The sequence below is a fragment of the Monodelphis domestica genome, chromosome 7, assembly GCF_027887165.1.
Source record: "Monodelphis domestica isolate mMonDom1 chromosome 7, mMonDom1.pri, whole genome shotgun sequence".
Lineage (NCBI taxonomy): Eukaryota > Metazoa > Chordata > Mammalia > Didelphimorphia > Didelphidae > Monodelphis > Monodelphis domestica.
Window position 1 is genome coordinate 109,959,402 of NC_077233.1, and position 21,250 is coordinate 109,980,651.

A 21,250-nucleotide genomic window follows, 5' to 3' on the forward strand; every position below is an offset into this window, starting at 1 on the left:
GTTAATTGGCAGCAACAGAGGTACAATCTCCTTAGTACCACATAATCTAGGTCTATAAGGGTACAACCACTGAAGAAGGAGGAGGTCATGCTGCTGTCAACCCTTGGGCTGATGCCCAGTTTAGCCTCAATCTTGGCCCCTTCGAGGGATTGGGATCAGAAATCTTATTACCTCAGGACAGTCCCAGCCACCGTTGCTATCTGTGATAGTGGCATACTTAATTCACCCTTCATCACCTTGCATTTGCCCACCATTGCCATCAGTACAAATCAATAGCTATTCAGTCCTTAATTACCCTAGGACTCAAAGTCAAGGGGCTTGCTGCTCCAGAAAAGAGAGGAATTCAGTATTGTTGCTCTCCAAACCTGGATCCAAGTCCAGTCCATCACTGGGATGGTGGTGGGGCAGCACAGCCATGGGGTATCCAGAATTATAGGACTTCTTCATCTCCCCCTCACCATTATTGACATTAACCTTGGAAATACTAACCTGACTGCTTTGAGAACCATTGTGATAGGGTGGATAGAGTACTAGACTTGGAAACCAGACTTGGTTTCAAAGAGATGTAAATCCTTGGGAAAGGCACTTTACCCCCTCTATGGTCGAGTTTTGTGTAGTTGGAAAATCTTTTTTTTTTATATTTATTAGATTTATTAAAATAGAAACTAAACTTAAAATGGAGCTAACTCAAGCCACCATCTTCTTTATAAAGAAGAGAAGAGGAAAGAAACATGGAAAGTTATATACAAATCACTTAAAGATGCATATAAATGTAGGGGAAAGAATGCTGGGAAAATACAAAAGGAATTCTGGGGAACATATGCTGGTTCAAGATTTTCCAACTATACAGTTTTCTTACCTGTACATTAAGGCCTCTAAGATGCCTTTCAGTTCTAAATCTATGATCCCTCTGCATAACATCCAGGAAAAATGGCATCCTTTTTACCCCCTGACTTTCTCCACCATCATTCCCACTCATTGTCTCCTTTGTTTAACTAAATGGTCTGATCAACTGATCAGATCCTTGTTTGCTCTAGCAAAAAATCTCATCATCCATCCCTCTATCCTTGTTATTCAGTCACCATCTCTCAATATGAAACCCCTCCTTCTCCTGTCACATCTCTACCTCCTTTTATCTCTGTTGAGCTCACCTTTCTTCCCTTTGACTCTTCCTTAATCATTATCCTTCTCTCTCCACTTCTACTGTGTGCCCAGATCCCTTGATCAATCATCAATAAACTCCCTTTCATCACTGAACTCTTCGTATACACTTTGCATCTCTGATTTTCATAGAAATACAGCTTTCACCAGAAGATGACTCAGGCTTTGCCAATCCCTCCAGGTCTGGTTGTGCCTTCTCTCATGCTCCCTTATATACAGTGTCTAGGACATGTTATACTCACTATCACTTTCAAACATTCCCTTGGCCTACATTTCTCTGCCATCTCTGCTCCTTTGGGGGCCCCTCCATTTGCCTATAATACCTGCCTAGAACCTTGCTACTGTCATCAGCTCTTCTCCAAAGATCAGAGTGCTTTGAGCTTCTTCTCCGTCCCTGCCTCTGCCCTTACAAGTCAGGAATTCAACATTTACATGATATCACTTTGAAAACCTGAGTTGCCTACTTCATCCATTGCCCCCTTAAATTAATCCTCATCTCTGGACACCATCTGAACTATACCTCCACCATCCACAGAAGGGGTAGCCTGTTAGACCTTACCATCACCACCACACAAAACCATTTTATTTCCATGTCCCAGAGCTCTAAAATGGCATTCTCTGATCAAAGTGCTTATTTTTGCATCCATTCCTTTATCACTCCTCAATGAATCCTTTGTCCTCATTCTGACCTCATCCTTCCCTTTTCTCTCAGTCCATCATCCCTGCTCTGACCTCACTTTGCCCCCTTCATTTTTGCTGATAGAGTTAACTAGTTCAACTTCATACTGTCTTCTGTGATGGAGTCCCTTGCTCCCTTGTCTTTCAACTGTTTATGCCCTGCCAATCCTGAACACTGGCTGCACCCACTATTGCCCTTCTCCCCCACTATTCCCAGACTGCTGAACCTTGGAGACAGTCACATAACCATGCAAATTGGGTCCACTACAAATAATATGTTATCTAATCTCAGCTAGGTCTTTTGTCCTACATAGCAACCCTTTTATTTTTCTTTGACTGAACTGCACTCCCTGCATTGACTATTTCAAACCTTCTCCTATCTCCTAAAACCTAAAAGACCACCCACATAGCTCCTTTTTCTCAGCAAATTATTTCGCCTCCTTTTTTTACTCAGAAAATTGAAACCATCTGTTGTGAGCCCTTCATTTGCCTTAATCTTCCACTCCACACCTCCACCTCTAAACTTCCCTGGTTTCCTTAAATATTCAGCTCAGATCTCACTTTCTGAAGGAAATCTCTCCCAGTTCTCCTTCCCCCAGCTATTGCTGTCTTCCTTTCCAAGATAGCCTTCCATCTACCCTGTACATATCTTACAAATACCTAGTTATATACATATCTTCATTGCTAGAAAATGAGCTCCTTGAGGGCAAGACTATTTTTTTACCTTTCTTTGGATATCCAGAACTTAGCAAAGTCCCTTACAGTGTGAGCTTAATAAATGTTTGTTGACTGAACTTTCATTCTCTTCACCTCTGATCCAGTCTGAGAGAAAGGGGACACCCTTTACTTTCATAGTGTTAGCACCTCTGCTTATGTATTTGCTTATATCTGCTTCTATATCCTCAAAGAATTAATTCCCTAATCAGTACTACACTCAACTCTCTCCCTTACTACAAACAAGTCCCCACCCATTTCTACAAAAAAATTATTCACATTTTTCTCAGCTTTCAGTATCCTTACTATTACCTTGTCTTTGCCATATATGTGTGTGTGTGTGTGTGTGTGTGTGTGTGTGTATGTATATCTTCTTCCACTGCAAAATCACTAAAAATAATCCATTTACTCTTGTCATAACTTCCTCTAAATTCACTTAATTCTCAACTCCTGGAAATATTTTCCAATTCTCCCTAACAGCCTATTGAAACCATTCTTTCAAAGCTTTCCAGTAATTTCCTATCTGCTGAACTGATTGACTTTATTTAAATATTCATTCTCCTGTCCTTTCTCCTTGATATTGTTAAACATCCATTTTTCTGGGATATTCTCCCCTCTTTTCACTTTCATAATATTATTCTCTCCTATTTCTTCTACTTGTTTTCTTCGCATTGTCTTTTGCCTGGTATTAATCAATCGCTCTTCTATCAACAGTGTCCCCTAATATCTATTGAAGTCTCCTCAAGTCTTCATTCTCCACCACCCAGTTGCTAAGTCTTGCTATTTCTAACTTCTCAGAACTATCTTGGTAGGGAAGTTTTCCTCTCCTGTGAGTTCTTTATATCAATGAAATCACAGGTCTATTCCCTATCCCTGCTAAAATACTGGAGCATATCATTATATTTACATAGTCCTTCAAGACTGAAGAGCATTTCATATATTTTCTCAGTTGATTTGACCCTCTCAACAATTATGTGAGGTACTATGTGAGTACTATGTGAGGTACCTTATTTTTTTTACTGATGAGCAAATTGAAACTAAGAGAAATTAGGGGACCTGTCCACTATCAAACTCCTAGGAACTGTCTGAGGCAGGATTCCAGCCCAAGTCTTCCTGACTGCATGTCCATGGAAGCATGTGTGATGCTTCCAAGATGATAGTAGTTGTGTGATACTAGAAGTGATTCAATGACCAAACAATGAGCTTGCAGTGGAGATTCTAGCAGAGTTTCCACAGAAACCCAATGTTAATACTGAGCTATTCAATTTGTTTATCAATAATGTGTAAGAAGGTTGAGTTGGCATGCTTATTAAGTTTTAGGTGACACAAATCTGTGGGATAGCTAATATGTTGAATGACAGAGTCAGAATTCAATAAGATCCTGATATTCCAGTTGATGGGCTAAACTTAATGATAAATTTAATAGCTATCAATGTGAGATGCCATATTTCATTCCAAAGAATCAACTTGACAAGTCCAAGATAAAGGAGGTATGGCTAGAAATATGTTATGTAAAAATAATAACTGTTGATCTTGGTGAACTGCAAGCTCATCTTGAGTAATAATGTGGTGTGGCAAGTCAAAAAATTGAATACAATTGTATTAATCTGAAAGTATTTATTAATCACTTACTGTGAGTTAGGCATTGTGCCACACACTGGGGATGCTAAGAAAGCAAAAACACAAAAACTGTCAACGCCCTCAAGGAGTTTACATAGAGACATAATACATAGAACCAGAAACTAATGTTTTATCTCATTGTTCTCTGTCCTCATCAAATCAATTATGAAGTATTGAGTTCAGGTATGAGTGCCATATTTTTAGACAAACATTTGGCAAGCTGAAACACATGAAAAGGACAATCAGGATAACAAGGGGAATTGGAGAGTAGGGTGTGGATTGATTAAAGGAACTGGTGGTATTAAGGAAGTGTTTAGGGGAGACATAGTATATGTATTCAATTGTCTAAAGGACTACCACATGAAAGAGGGATTGGATTTGTTCTTCTTAGACCTTGAGAGTCCAAGTAGGAAAGATGGGTGGAAATTATAAAGAAGTTGATTTTGGTTTGATATAAAGAAAAATTAACAATTAGAACTTTCAAAAACAGAAATGGGTTTCCTTTAGAAGCTATAAGATCTCTTCTATTGGTCATCAAGTGGTGGTTATTGACCATTTGTTGCAGCACTGTAGAGTGTATTTCTGTTCAAATATGGCCTAGACTTAAGTTTCCTGAAGTCCCATATAACCTCTGGAATTTTGTGAGATGAGGCTTTGAATGGTAACGTAGTTTAGAATTATAGAGGTAGTAATGAAATGGAAACTTGAACCAGGCTTTCTGGGGTCACAAAGGTGATTTTGACTATCTGTGTACCTAGTGAGCCTGAACTTGACCAAGAGGCCAAGATTGTGTGAAGGAAATCATTAAGTTAATTGGGTTTTGAGACTAGAATGGCAGGCAGAAAAAGGCAACAATAGAGTCAAGAAATTACAAGATAGGGAGCAGGGTGATGTCCCCTGCACTTCCCCCCTGGACTGACTCCCCTGGGTGGCCCAGGCAAAATAGAAAGCCACAGTTGGCTCTTGAGATGTGATGTGTGAGTTAGTGGGTGGAGAAAAAGTTTGATAAACTGAGGCAAGAGAGAATTTGTCTCTCTTCCATGTTTGTTGCTGACTGGACTTCCCTATGAGTGTGACTAATGGTGGCACCAGAATAACAAGCTAATTGGAGTAAAAGGAAACTAACAGATAAATATATATATATATATGTATATATATACTATTTTTCCATCTTTTCCCTTTATTACTTTTGATTAATAAAATTATTAATTTATGGTCAGTCTCATAATTTCCCTTTTACAGAAGCAAGGAAGGAAGGATTTACAATGTGCCTACTATGTAGGCATGATCCTAAATGTTTTATGGATAAAATCTCAATAATCTTGGGAGGTAAGCGCTATTATTATTCTCATTTTACAGTTGAGAAAACTGAGGTATACAGAGGAGATCTGAGCTCTAATCTGGCCTTAGACACTTAACCAGCTTCATGACTTTGGGCAAGTCACTTCACCTTTGTTTGACTCAGGTTCATCAACTGTAAAATGAGCATGATGACAGCACTCACTTCACCAGGTTGTTGTGAAGTTCAAATGAGGTGATTTCTGTAATGCACTTAGCACATCATCTGGCATGTAGGGAGTAATACATAAATACTTATTCTTCTCTCCCCCCTTTCCATCCCTTTTCCTCCCTTCCCAGTCCTTTTGTTCCCTTCTCTATTCTTCCCTTATCTTCCCTTCTCCATAATAAGAGACTAAAATTTGAATTCAGAGCTTCCTGCTTCAGATATCATATAGTTCAAATTCCTCCTTATACAAGTGAAGGAACTGAGGCCCTGAGATGGAAATCAACTCACTCCAAGTCATATAGAGAACCAAGATTCAAAGCAGCTACTCTGACTCCAAATCTAATCAAAGCTCTTTCCCCTACACCTTGAGGTATATTTTAAAAGCAACTGGAAGTCTTTAAGAGGACTCTTGTTCTACTGGGCCAGGCAGCTAGAGCAGAAGATGGTTCCAGTTTTCCAAAGGAGCTGACAAAAAGTTCTGCCCTACAGGTTAATGACCCAAGGAGCCCAGAATTGGAACACAAGAAAAGTTGCCAAGTGAAAATTGACTTCAGGACATAACCCACTAGGGACCCATAAATATCATTTTTAAGGTGGGAAAGAAGATGGTACCATCAGAGTAACAAGAGGAATAAATGCTGGGGTCATGCTGGTTAATTGTTTATAGGCAGGGTTCAGAGGACAATTTGCAGAACTTGGGAGACTTTTCAAGTCTGCAGGTAATATTAAATTACACCAGATTGCAATGTCAGAGAAATAGCACTTCCCAAAAGGAAAAGATTATATGATTGACTTGTCTTGTATCCCTTATAAAATGATTTTACTGCCAGGATCAGGGGCCAACATTATAGATCTGTAGAACAAGTTTTAGTTTTTAATTTTATTTCATCTCTGTGTGGTACTGGCTCTAGCAAAGGAGATACGTTACTTCTATACTGATCCTACATCAATAAGACTTAAAACTAATTCAGAGTGGAAGGGATAGAGCTGCCCAAGGGCCCTCCTTACTCATAAACCAAAATGGGTCAGGAATGCACTGGAAGCAAATAATGGCTAAGCAGTCTTAACACCAATGGTTCTGAGGAGGGGACAATAGTATAAATCTTAAGAGGAAAGACACCACAATAATGATAAATGACTACTTCCTTTGACTTTGGCCTCAGATCTTCCATGTGGCTTTGGGCAACATCAACTTCTATACTTTCAGAGATCTTATCTAGTTTCTGAAAGAATGAGGCTTAACCACTGTCTGTCTCTAACACTGACCAAAGAGATTTTTGTTCTCATGTTTGGGAAGAAATGAGGAAATTGAAGGAAAATACATCAGAAAATTTCAGAAATTCCAATGAAGAAGGGGCATAAAAATATTGATTATTATAACTATATAATAAAACTGGATAATAATATATCCAAATTAAATAAAAGAATTATCCACTAAGGTCATTTTCTATTGCCTATAAACATACCTATAACTTCCTGAATCCCCAGAAGTTCTTTAGGAAATAAAGTTTGAGGCCAACGCTAGGCAGGATAAATTTAAATAGAAATAAAAGAAACAGGAAAAGAAAGGAATGAAGGAAGGAAGGAAGGAAGGAAGGAAGGAAGGAAGGAAGGAAGGAAGGAAGGAAGGAAGGAAAAATGAGAAAATAAGTAAGAAAGAATGGAAAGTGAGTAGAGGAGAGAAGAGAAGAGAGCAAAGAAGAGCAGAAGAGAGGGGATGGAAAGGAAAGGAAAGGAAAGGAAAGGAAAGGAAAGGAAAGGAAAGGAAAGGAAAGGAAAGGAAAGGAAAGGAAAGGAAAGGAAAGGAAAGGAAAGGAAAGGAAAGGAAAGGAAAGGAAAGGAAAGGAAAGGAAAGGAAAGGAAAGGAAAGGAAAGGAAAGGAAAAACTGAGTGGAAAGGAGTAAAGGACTAGTTGGACTTTGCTATAATATCAGCCATTTGAATTTGAAAAGCTATTACAAGCTTTAAAATCTATAAAATTTTCCTCCCCCCCCCCTTCAATGAGTTGCATTAAAAAAAAAACTCCAATGGTGCAGGATTTATTGATCTACAGTAACACTGAACTTCAAAAATTCATACAAAAGAGCCATCTCATTACATTTAAATGAATTGTTAGTTCAGTGTTTTCATTGTGGAGTTCATTTGATTTTTTTAAAACTTAGAGTATGTGTAATACTGAATCTGGGGTGTGTTTATCTCTGGATTCGGGTTTTGTGGGCTTTTTTTAGAATGTTCTCTGAGCCATTTAAACCATAACACTTTTAGTTTGGTAGATCTTACCAGGAAACCACACCCTGATGAATTATTTTCCAGGGAAAATTAACAGAAATATGTCCAGGGCTTTAAATTGTTCAGATTCATGGAAAACAGAGCTCAACACATCATTATCATGGATGCTCTCTCAGCTGCAATTAAGAAGTCCAGTTTATTTGGCTCTAACCAATACCAAAACATTGGCAAAGGACAAACAAAAGTCAGAAAGAGCAACCAGATCTCAGGAAATAACCAAGGAAAGCCTCCATTTCAAATAAAACATTTCTAATTTATAACAAATTATTCAAAGAGGACAGTGAAGCAAAGAGCAGCTCTTTTCTAAGCAGACACAGTAGTTAGAGATAGCTCAAAAGGAGATAGTAAAGAACAGATCCCCCCAAAATGAGAAGAGATATGATAGATCTCAAAATCCTTTCCCATTCCTTCCTCATTCTTTATAATATTTAGGGTGACATTCTTTATAATATTTAGGGCAAGTAGTACCTAGGAGATCATTTAGCTAACTCATTTTAAAAATGAAGAAATTGAAACCAAGGTCAAGATAAATGAAATAATTTGTCTAAAATAACAGTTAACAAATGACATTTAATGATTTGAATCCAGGTCATACAACTGCCATTTTATTTCCCATTAATTTAGACTTTCATGCAAATTTCTATTGTGGTACATACTGAAACAAGATGTCACCTTTCTTGACTTTATCATTTAGATAGATGTTGATTTCAATCGAAGTCCAGAGAGTTTCTAGCATTTAGATCCATTCAGATATGTAACTCACTGTTTTGTGAGGTAACTAAGTTCCAACAGAAGTGTTAAAGCTGAGATTGGATGACCATGTATCAAGTATTTATAGAGACAATTCTTCCATTGGAGAGGAGGTTAGACTACATAACTTCCAAATCTATGATTCAATAATTTTTCTTCATAAGAAACTTAAAACATTCTTTTCTAACTTAATTAAGGATGAAATGTAAGAGTGTATGCAAAGTTCTAAAAAGAAATAGATTGATTCCAATGGCCTGGTATGAATTAGAATAAATGCAATTTTTCTTATGGAAATGCTTTGTTTTTGACTCTTTCATCAAGCTTTGCCCCATTTTTGTTTAGATGCACTCTTGGCCCCTGGCTATTGAGAACCATTATCTATCTTCGTACAATCAAACATCTGTTTTCTTAGGAAAATACAGAGAACTACAAACCAACATAGCACAATGAAAGGACATTTTAAAAGTCTTTTGATGAAGTGGCCAGCAAAGAGCAAAGGCACCAAATGGATCTAGAGCCTTTCTTTCTACTTGCATTTTTAAAAATGTGTCTTTCTACCAATAGGCTTCATATACCAAACTGTAGAGATTAACACCAATCTTTGCTAGGAGAGGACACTTTTACAGGGGTGGACTGTAACTTAATGTTTTGCATAAAAATTCATGAAGCACAATATCTATTTCAGCTATATTATAAAGTAGTAAAGTGAAGAGAGAGGAGGTGGGGGTAGGGGTAGGTTTAGTCCAGCACTCAGATAGGGTTCATTTTGACTGATGATTGCAAGTCATCCCTGAAAATTACAGATGCTACTTGGTTCACTATTATTTTGCAGCATCTCCAGTAATCTTCAGTGATCATTTATAACAGCATGTCTGATGACTTTCAAAATGCAACTGGAAAGGATACTTCTGTGGAGCATGGCTTCTCAAAGGAGAAATCAATCAAAGAATGAACTCTCTACCACTGTGATTAGACAGTTAAAGATTTCAACTCACAAAAAATAGGACAGCCAGAAAGTATTATATATGTATATGTATGTGTATGTGTATATACACACACATAGACACAAACATTAATTAAATGTGTACTATGTGCAAGTCACTACATAAGGTGCTGGGGGTGCAGCAAACATGTCCTATTTGCAGAAAGCTTATTTTCTACTGGTGGAGAAAATGTACAACCAAGTTAGCAAATAAAATGGAGGTACAAAGGAATTTCAAGAAAGAGAAAACACTAATTAGGGTAAAAAAGGATTAAGAAAGGTCTCACATAAGGAGGTAACATTTGAGTTGGGTTCTAAAACAAGTCAAAGAGGTGACATGGAGATAGAGGATATATATGCAGATAGTAGCTATGTAGATATGTATATATATATATGTAGATATGTAGATAGATATATAGATAGATAATATATGCATGGTTATAAATCCACATTTATTTACATACATTTATTTATATACACATATATGTGTATGCAAACACATGTGCATTCACACATGTATGTATATATCTATACATATTAGTCTCATGCACATATATAGTATATCTTCATATCTATATAAACAAATACTCTTATTACACCTCTTATTATATAACTTTAGTTAAAAGTCCCTTTCTGAAAGCTACTTAAGACTAACAAAATGATTCTCAGATAAACATCTTCAAGGCAACTATATTAGTGGCAGCAGCTTAGGCCATTTTATTAGACCTGACCCCCTCAGAGGGAGTTAAGATATATATATATATATATATATATATATATATATATATATATATATATATGTCTGTCTGTCTATCTATCTATCATCTATCTATCTATCTATCCATCTATCTATAATTTTATCTATCACACTTTATATATGAAATATATATATATATATATATTAATCATTATTGGTATGGGGTGGATAGGATGGCTCATGTAAGCTCCTTAAGATATTTACCCCAATTCTGGGGTAAATTTTTTTACTTTTACTTTTACTGACAAGTTGGGTTCTCACAGTTGACTCGATATATCTTTTCCCTTAAAGCTCTAGAAACACCTCTAAGGTCTAAGCTCCCACACTTCCAAAAATGATTGACTGAAAATCATTAATCAACCAGTCTCAAGTAGTTTTTAGAAAAGGATATTTAACTAAAGTAGTATAATATAGAACAGATAGTGTAAAATACCCCCCAAATCCATGACACACTCTCCCACAAGTATACACATTGTTCAGTGGAAAGTGGGTTTGATATTAGAGTGCATATGTGATCAAGAAGAAATTCACAGTTTCTGGTTAGTTTTTTTTTCTCTCATTTGTAGAAGTATCATGATAGCTTCAAGCATGGTGTATTCTCTGTTAGGCTCATCTTTGAGTCTCTTCTTGACTCCTGATGATGAAGATATTACCTTCAGTTGATCTGGAGATGCCTTTTGGGATTCCATATGAAAAATGGAAGCCTCTGCTCATCCCAGGAGGATACAATGCTAGGACAATGGGAAAATGGGAAGTTCCTCTGGATCCTTGAAAGAAGGTATCCAACTTTCTCTGGATCCTTGTAAAATGTAAGATTCTAAGGTCAAAAGAGGAGTGGAAGATAAGGGGAAGAGGGAAGGAGATCTGACCAAAACCAAAGCCTCTCCTTCCCTCCAAGTGATCATTTCTCAGTAATGTGCTAGAAGACCACATGCCCCAGTTTATAGAACTGTGCCCTGACTGATTATTTATGAATGATCCCTGAGTCATGGTCAAGTTTCCTAGGAGTATCTGAATTAACTAATTCTAGTTCAAATTAATTCTAGTTCAAAGACTCTTTGCACATAATCTAAGGTTTTTTAATTGACTGATTTTAACATGTTATCATCCAGTGATGGTATCAGATTTAAAATGGTATGAAGTGATTTAGATCCACCTTGGAACTAGCAAAAAGATAAGAACTGGACCTGGGATTTCAATGGCATAAGGAACTCTCAGATGAGGAAAGCAATGCAGATTGGAAAATTTTCTGTTAGTGGGTTGTGTACACAATTGAGAGGGCGATTTCCTCATATTCATGCAGCCAGTATGCATCAGAGATGAAACCTGACTCTCTACATATAATGATATGAAAAGTAATCTACCTTATCTGAAACATATTCATATGAAGGGGAATGGAAATTGCAACAACATATTGGAACCAGACCATGGGTGGCCTTTAGTACCTAGATGAAGAGTTTATATTTTATTCACTAGAGAATGTGGAGCCACTGAAAGTTTTGAAGAGTGGTATTGTCTGAAATGTGCCTTAGTAATATTATACTTGTGTTAGGTGTCTATTTTCAGGGTAAAAATGATAAAGGTCTGGATTAGGATGGTATAGTAGGAGTAATGAAAAGAAGACTAATAAGAAAAAATATTGCAGATATAGAATCAACAGACTTTCCAAGCAATTGGATATTAGAGGAATAAGGAAAAAGAAAAGCTAAAGATTTTGTTTCAAGCCTCAACAAGGGAGATGACAGTGGGACCATTAGGTTTCTTTCAGATGGTATTAATGGTATTAATGTTGTTAAGAGAAACAGTCATCAGAATATCTGAGTAAAGATATTCAATTGGAAGTAGAGAAATAAATTTGGGTGTTAACAGCAGATAGCTGGTAAGTAAAATAAAAAGAAATCAACAGTAGTCAAGTAGTCAAGAGAGAGAAAGGAAGAGACTTCATTTATAACATCTTGAGAAATGTCCACGAATATTGAGAAGGAATGTAAGGAAAGAAAATAAAGGATTGGTCAAAAATGGCCATGTTTGGAATGTTCTTGTCCTCACCTCTGCCTCTAAGAACTCCTAGCTAGGGAGTCAAAATTTATGATTCAAAGGTTATGTCTTTCAAGAAGTCATTCCTGATCTTAACTAATTGTAAGTGCCATATATATATATATATATATATATATATATATACATATATATATATATATATATAAAAGTTGGGATGGGTAATATAATCAAGGCTCCAGAGAGGTCAAATGAGATAAGGAATTTTAAAAGGGACACTGGGTTTAGTAATTACTGACTTTACAGAGAAAAGTTGTAGAAGAGTGGTGGAGATGGAAGCCAGATTGCTCAAGTCTGTGGCAGGAATAGGCAGATAATTAGTAGAGATAATGAGTATAGCTTACTTCTTTCTAAGCATTTGGTAGTTTGTAGTAGACAAAAAGAGGGATCACAGCTTTAATGGCAATGCTGTATAAGTAAAAGAGAACTGGATTCTGAGTCAGAACCTGTGTTTGTATCTACACTCTGTGTGAATTTGGCACAAGTCACTTAACCTCTCTGAGTCTCAGTTTTGTCTTCAGTAACGTGAGAAGCTTAGAGTTATCTCTGAGATAACTTGAAGTTCTAGCACTGACCGCGTGATCTATAGGAATCAAGGAAACTGGCATCAATTCAGTTGGTGGTGGTGTTGGTAGTATCTTTACTTACATGGAAAAGGGGGCAATAGAGAGGGAAATATTGAAAAGGAGGAATGGGGTTGGTGGATGGAGAAATACTACAGGCAAGATGGATGAAAAGGGATGGAAGGAATAGGAGTTGGGGTAGGATTTAGAAAGGAAAAGGATCACTTAAGCCACTGGGACTAGAATAAATGAAGTGAGAGCATGAGGACATAGATACTTTTAAAGGAGTTGGAATGGCATTTCAGGAACTCACACAGGCTGATCTTGATCTTCTAAGTAAAACAGGAATGAATAAGAGAAAAAGAAGGAAGGAAGAAAATAATGAAGGAGGCAATGAAAGGAAAGAAGTAGGTGAGAAAAAAGGAAGAAAGGGAAAGGTGGAGGAAAAGAAAGAAGGGAGGAAGGGAGGAAAGAAGGAAAGAAGGAAGGAAGGAAGGAAGGAAGGAAGGAAGGAAGGAAGGAAGGAAGGAAGGAAGGAAGGAAGGAAGGAAGGAAGGAAGGAAGGAAGGAAGGAAGGAAGGAAGGAAGGAAATGAGGGAAGGAAAGAGAAGGAAGAGATAATTGAAGGTGAAGAGAGGAGAGGAGAGGAAAGGAGAGTGGACGGGAGGAGACAGAAGGGAACAGAAAAGAAAGGAAAGGTATATAGGGAAATGTAGGGCATAGAAAAGCAAATGATAAAAAAAATTAAAGATATTTTTATGTTAGATAATACACATTAATGGAAGAGCCAGTCATTCCAATTTTATCTTCCTCCAGCAGAATTTATTCACAGCTGGTCATGCATAGGATATAACCCAACACCTGGAGTAAGGAATCCCAGAATTCAAATCTGGTCTCAGACACTTACTTTGCAGGTGATTCTGGACAAGCCACTTCATCTATATTTGTCTCAGCTTCAACTGTGAAATGGAGATAGTAATAATAGCATCTACCTCATAGGATTGTTTTAAAGAGCAAAAGATTTAATATTTGTAATAAGCATTTTAGCACAGTGCAATATGTATAGTAATTTATGCATAAATACTTATCTCCACACCACCCCAAACATAAACACATAAACACAAACACACACTCTCCTCCCCTACTCTCCTCTCCTCTCCTCTCCTCTCCTCTCCTCTCCTCTCCTCTCCTCTTCTCTCTGCACCTCTCCTCGATTCCCCCCCCCTTCAGTGCAGAAAACAAGCTGTATTCAAAATTAAGAGCTCTGAATTTGACTCCAAGCTCTGCTAGTCACTATTTTTTTAAGCCTAGGGCAAGTCATTTAATCTCTTTAGCCTCCAGGTTCTGCCTTTGTAAAATGAGGATATTGTACTAGATCATCCATGGTCTTTATATTCTCTGATTTTATGGTAGTTAGATATTAGTGTGGATGGCTAGCAGGGCAGAAATAGTGGAAAAAATCAAAGAAGCGTTAGGATTAAAAGCAGAAGAAAGGACATGGTTTAAATAGCTCCAACAAACCTGGGTAGGAAATGAAGTTAGGATGTGTAAAAAAATTCTTTATTCCTTTTTTAATTTAACAGGGAACCTGGAGGTCCTCTTACCATAAAAATGTTTAGGGATTAACCAGCTCAGAGCAACAGGAAGTGGAAGCCATAGATAAAGGAAGCAAGGTATAAAAAGGATATAAAAGGAGTCAGCATCAGTTGGTCAAGGGGGAGTCAGTTGTTGACAGGTAATGGCAGTTGTGAGGAAGTTGGCTGCTGGGAGTGTGTTGGGTTGGTGGTTGGCATTTAGTTGCTGGAATATAAAAGGGGAGCCTAAGCTTACTAAGAGGGCGTTAGGCTTTAGAGGACTTCTGACTTTAGCCTTTAGAGGGCTTTTTGGCCTTTGTAGTTCGGGGCTTTTGGTTTGGGCTATTAGGTTTATTTTGTTTTTCTTTCTTGAACTTTTTGGGTGGTGGTTGGTCTTTGTTGACAGACCTAATTGGCGTTGGATTAAATACTGATTGGGTTGGTTTTTATTGGGTGAATTTGTTTGGAACTTTGTGAGATGGCTGTTATTAGTGGTAGTTATAGGCAGTTATAGGTAAATATAGGCAGTTTTAAATAATAATTATAGGTAGTTATAGAAAGTTGTAGAATAACTAGTATAGACATCAGAAAAATTTATTTCTCTACATCTTTCTTATATTTCCCTTTTTTACTATATTCATTTTACTATATTCTTTTACTACCTCTACTTTAATAAAACTAAATTGTTAATTGTTAAAAGTTAATAGAAGTTTTCTTTTCTCTGGCTTAAAGGGATAATATTAATTTATAACTCTACTATATCCTCATTAAAACTTAAATTATTAAAAGCAGTTCTCTTATTATGTCAAAACTCCTAAATTAACCCTTACAGATAGAGAAAGGAAAATAAAGATGACTAAAATAATGATTAGGGACTGATAGCTCAAATGTCATGTTGAGGCAAAAGAATGTACTATTAATATTAAATTATTAGAAAAGATTCAAGAACAGACATAATGATCAGAAATGGGAATTTCAGAATTCAAGATGATGGAAGTAGACCAGCTTTGAGTGATGATAAGACCTAACATATAAGCATCCTGTTATATGGATAAAGGAGAGATGATGTGAAGGAATTCAAAGAGCTAGTATTAAAATGGTCATATGTGTGTGTGTGTGTGTGTGTGTGTGTGTGTATAGTGAGATTTAAAATAGTGAAGCCCATAAACTGTAGTGAGTTAAAATGGTGGAAGATATAAATTGTGATAGATATAAGAGAGGGTGAGTAAATTTGACCGCAGAAAATATGTTTCACTACAGTGTCTTGGTTTTAAATCAAATATAAGGTGGTCACCAGGGAAATATTCCCAATTATTCAAATACCCAAGTCAACTGGGTTTTATAGATTAATTAATTAATTAATACAAATGTGGAATTAAAGAAAAGAAAGAGAAAAAAGGAAATAAGTATGAAGGGCCTTAAGCCAACATGGCCTAGACCTAAGTCTTAAGAGAGAGAGATCAGTCAGTCAGTCTTTTAACACTCAACACAAGGTCTGCCTAAGCAAGGATTCTAGTGACACCAGGCCAGCATCATCTCAGCTTTTTTCACCAGCTCCCTCCTCCATCTGAATGTTTCAGAATCAGTCCTTCCTCAATCTGAATGTTTCAAAATGAATCCTCCTCAATCTGAATGTTTCAGAAAGACCTCCAGCTCTTCTCTGAGCTCTTATTTTTAAGGGAAAAATCTCCTATGTCACCTCCCCTAAGTTCTTCCATCTACCAATCACTGTAGATGTTTTCCAAAAGACAGCCCATTTTGAATTCACAGCTGAGTAGATTAATCTCTTTAGTAAGTCAAAAAAATGCTGCTGTGTCGACTAATTTCATTAAGAGAAAACCTCTGAGTAAGTTTTCACCTTTTAGGTCTAAGTAGTTTACAAGTTGCCCCACCTTTATAGGCACCTAGCATCCCATTGTATCAATTCCAAAAACAGGCATGGCTCAAAGAACTCCTTTCCTTTATAAGTATGGTTTTCAAGTATTTTCATTGTTTAGCAAGGAGTTTTCTGCCCTAAAGCAGTCTTAAGTACAGATGGAGTAGGGATACCCCCATAGCAAGGAGTTTTCACATTCAAGTAGAGTTCTCACTATCTGGTAGGGAATTATTTCAAGTAGGGAATTGGAGTATTCCTCAATGTGGAGTAAAATTTTTTAACATTCATAAGTCGGTGAAATTTTAAGATTTACAATATATATATATATACATATATATGTATATATATGTATATATATATATATGTTACTATAGAAGATATCAGGGAAGAGAAGACTGTAAGACAAGAACAATATTATTGAGGAAATGTGAGAGTATCCTAAATATAAGTAGATGACCATATCTAGTATTAATAAAATAATTAAATGGTATGTCTTGGGACTTATTGGCCAAAGTATGGCACACATGCCCTAAAAGCATGGTGGGGACTGCTCTGTTCCCACTCTCTACAGCATCTAATAAATTTTTTGGAAAAGCATGAATAATAAATACAACCTTTTCATATCATAATGCAATAAAAATCATAATCATTAAGAGTACATGAAGAGCCAAATAAAAAATTAATTAGAAATTAAATAATATGATTCTCATAAATTGGTTAGTTAGAGAATAAACCATAGAAAGAATTAATAATTTCATTAAAGAAAATTACAATGATGAGGCCTCCTTTCAAAATCTATGGGATGCAGCCAAAGCAGTACTCAGGGGAAAATTTATATCCTTGCATTCATATGTTAACAAATTAGGGAGGGCAGAGGTCAATGAATTGGACATGCAAATCAAAATACTTGAAAGCAAACAAATTTAAAATCCCCAGAAGAAAACTAAATTAGAGATCCTAAAAATTAAGGGAGAAATTAATGAAATTGAAAGTGAAAGAACTATTGAACTAATAAATAAGAGTAGAAGCTGGTATTTTGAAAAAAACAAAACAGATAAAGTAATGGTCAATATAATGTAAAAAAGGAAAGAAGAAAACCAAATTAACAGTATTATAGATGAAAAGGGAGACCTCCCCTCCAGTGAAGAGGAAATTAAGACAATCATTAAGAATTATTTTGCCCAATTATATGGCAATAAATATGGCAATCTAGGTGATGTGGATGCATATTTACAAAAATATAAATTGCCTAGATTAATAGAAGAAGAATTAGAATTCTTAAATAATCCCATATCAGAAAAAGAAATTGAACAAGCCACCAAAGAACTCCCTAAGAAAAAAATCCCCAGGGCCTGATGGATTCACAAGTGAATTTTATCAAACATTCAAAGAACAGCTAATCTCAACATTATGCAAACTATTTGACATAATAAGCAAAGAGGGAGTTCTACCAAATTCCTTTTATGACACAAATATGGTACTGATTTCAAAGCCAGGCAGGTCAAAAACAGAAAAAGAAAACTATAGGCAAATCTACTTAATGGACATAGAGGCAAAAATCTTAAATTCAATACTAGCAAAAAGATGCCAGCAAGTGATCATGAGGGTTATTCACTATGATCAGGTGGGATTTATACCAGGAATGCAAGGATGGTTCAATATTTAGGAAAACCATACACATAATTGACTGTATCAACAACAAACCAACAAAAATCACATAATTATCTCAATAGACACAGAAAAAGCCTTTTAACAAAATACAACACTCATTCCTATTGAAAACACCAGAAAGTATAAGAATAGAAAGGTCTTTCCTAAAAATAATAAAAAGTATTTATCTAAAACCATCAGTCAACATCATCTGCAATGGGGATAAACTAGATGCATTCCAATAAGATCAGGGGTGAAACAAGGATGCCCATTATCACCTCTATTATTTAACATTGTACTAGAAACACTAGCAGTAGCAATTAGAGAAGAAAAATAAATTAAAGTTTTAAAAATTGACAATGAGGAGACCAAGCTATCACTCTTTGCAGATGATATGATGGTCTACTTAAAGAATCCTAGATAATTAACTAAAAAGCTAGTGGAAATAATCAACAACTTTAGCAAAGTTGCAGGATACAAAATAAACCCACATAAGTCATCAGCATTTCTATATATTACCAACACATCACAGCAACAAGAATTAGAAAGAGAAATGCCTTTTAAAATCACCCTATACAATATAAAATACTTATGAACCTATCTGCCAAGGCAAACACAGGAATTACATGAACACAACTAGAAAACACTTTCGACAATTAAAACTAGATCTAAACAATTGGAAAAACATTAACTGCTCATGGGTAGGATGAGCTAACATAAAAAATTACTATCCTACCCAAACTTATTTACTTATTTAGTGCCATACCCATCGAACTACCAAAAAACGTTTTTTACTGAATTGGAAAAAACCATAACAAAATTCATTTGGAAGAACAAAAGATCAAGAATATCCAGGGAAATTATGAAAAAAATACAAAGGAAGGTGGCCTTGCAGTACCAGATCTCATATTATACTATTAAGCAGTGGTCATCAAAACAATATGGTACTGGCTAAGAGACAGAAAGGAGGATCAGTGGAATAAGCTTGAGGTGAGTGACCTCAGCAAGACAGTCTATGATTAACCAAAAGATCCCAGCTTTTGGGACAAAAATCCACTATTTTGATAAAAACTGTAGGGAAAATTGAAAGGCAGTGTGGGAGAGATTAGGTTTGGATCAACATCTCATACTCTACACCAAGATAAACTCAGAATGGGTGAATGACTTGAACATAAGGAAGGAAACTATAATTAAATTAGGTGAACATAGAATAGTATACATTTCAGACCTTTAGGAAAGGAAAGATTTTAAAACCAAGCAAGAGTCAGAAAAAATTACAAAATATAAAATAAATAATTTTGACTACATCAAATTAAAAAGGTTTTATACAAACAAAACCAATGTAAACAAAATTAGAAGGGAAGTAACAAATTGGGAAACAATCTTCATAACAAAAACCTCTGACAAAGGTCTAATGACCCAAATTTACAAAGAGCTGAATGAATTGTACAAAAAATCAAGCCACTCTCCAACTGATAAATGGACAAGGGACATGAATAGGCAATTTTCAGTTAAAAAAATCAAAACTATTAATAAGTACATGAAAAAGGTCTTCTAAATCTCTTATAATCAGAGAGATGCAAATCAAAACAACTCTGAGGTATCACCTCATACCTAGCAGATTGGCTAAGATGACAGCAAGGGGAAGTAATGGATGCTGGAGGGGATGTGGCAAAGTCAGAGCATTCATGAATTGCTGTTGGAGTTGTGAATTGATCCAACCATTCTGCAGGGCAATTTGGAACCAAAGGGTGTTAAAAGACTGTCTGCCCTTTGATCCATCCATTGCACTTCTGGGTTTGTACCCCAAAGAGATAATAAGGAAAAAGACATGTACAAAAATATTCATAGCTGAGCTCTTTGTGGTGGTCAAAAACTGGAAAGTGAGGGGATGGCTTTCAATTGGGGAATGGCTGAACAAATTGTGGTATATGTTGGTGATGGAATACTACTGTGCTGAAAGCAATAATAACCTGGAAAAAATTCATGGGGACTGGAACAACCTCCAGGAAGTGAGGCAGAGTGAAAGGAGCAGAACCAGGAGAACATTGTACAAGAGACTGATACACTGTGGTACAATCAAATGTAATGGACTTCTCCATTAGTGGCAATGTAGTGATACTGGACAACCTGGACGGATCTATGCGAAAGAACACTATCCTCATTCAGAGGAAAAAACTGTGGGAGTAGAAACACAGAAGAAAAACAACTGCTTGATTACATGGGTTGAGGGGGATATGATTGGAGATGTAGACTCTAAATGAATAAACTAATGCAAACATCAACAACATGGAAATAGGTTCTGATCAAGGTCACATGTAATACCCAGTGAAATTATGTGTCAGCTATGGGAAGGAGGTGGAGGGGCAGGAGGAATAGAATATGATTTTTGTAACCAAGGAATAATGTTTGAAATTGACCAAATAAAAATAAATTTAAATAAAATTTTTAAAAAGACGAAAATTTTTGCCCCTCTATCTGCCTCTCAATGCAAGAACTTTCTCCCTCTGCTGTAAAGGATAATGTGGAGGGGCTCATATGTAACTTGTAGTTGCAGTTTGGACACATAATATCAAAAACGTTCACTAATGCTAACCTAGGGTATGATGGAAAGAAGTACGCACTTGGTGTTAGAACAGCTGGATTAAGATTTCTGTTCTGTTACTCGTATGACATTGGGCTTTTCCTATCTGTTCCCCATTAACAGAGTGAGATGACTTTTAAAGACCCTTGCAGTTTTAAATCTATGATCCATGAACTTTAAAAGAAAAATTGTTGAAAAAGGTGACACAGAAAGACTATGGAAATAGCAATAGGCTCAAGTAGTACCCAAACCTAATTTCCTTTTTTTTGTTTCTCAAAATAGGTAATTGAAGGAATGCTCAATCAACAGTGGAGAAGGTTGCCAGAAATGCTTAGTCTCCAATGGAAAACTAGGTTTCAGTTATTTTGAGAAGGTAAGAATAAAAAAGGAAGTGATTAAGAAATAAAAGAACAATATAATAAGCACTCCAAAGTTTGCATAAGGGAAAGGAGAGGAAAGCAGGCAAAAGAAGATAAGGAAGGAAAAGGCT